Below are 230 nucleotides of genomic sequence, written 5' to 3'. Positions count from 1 at the left end.
TATATATATATATATATATATATATATATATATATATATATATGGTTTTGCATCGGCGTCGCAATGTCCAAATCCGTTTATGCCAGCCAATTGTTGAGTAGCTGGTCACATGATCAAGTTGGCAATTCCCTGTACTAAAGGATCTTTAAGTGCAACAATTTAACAGTGTCTTCTGCATTGATGAGAACCAGTATTGTACTTGTCTGCCCCGGTCTGTCCTAGTTCAGTAA

The sequence above is a fragment of the Odontomachus brunneus genome, unplaced genomic scaffold, assembly GCF_010583005.1.
Source record: "Odontomachus brunneus isolate Ranch 3 - 2012 unplaced genomic scaffold, Obru_v1 Obru_scaffold_157, whole genome shotgun sequence".
Taxonomy (NCBI): Eukaryota; Metazoa; Arthropoda; class Insecta; order Hymenoptera; family Formicidae; genus Odontomachus; species Odontomachus brunneus.
This window is presented reverse-complemented; position numbering follows the sequence as displayed.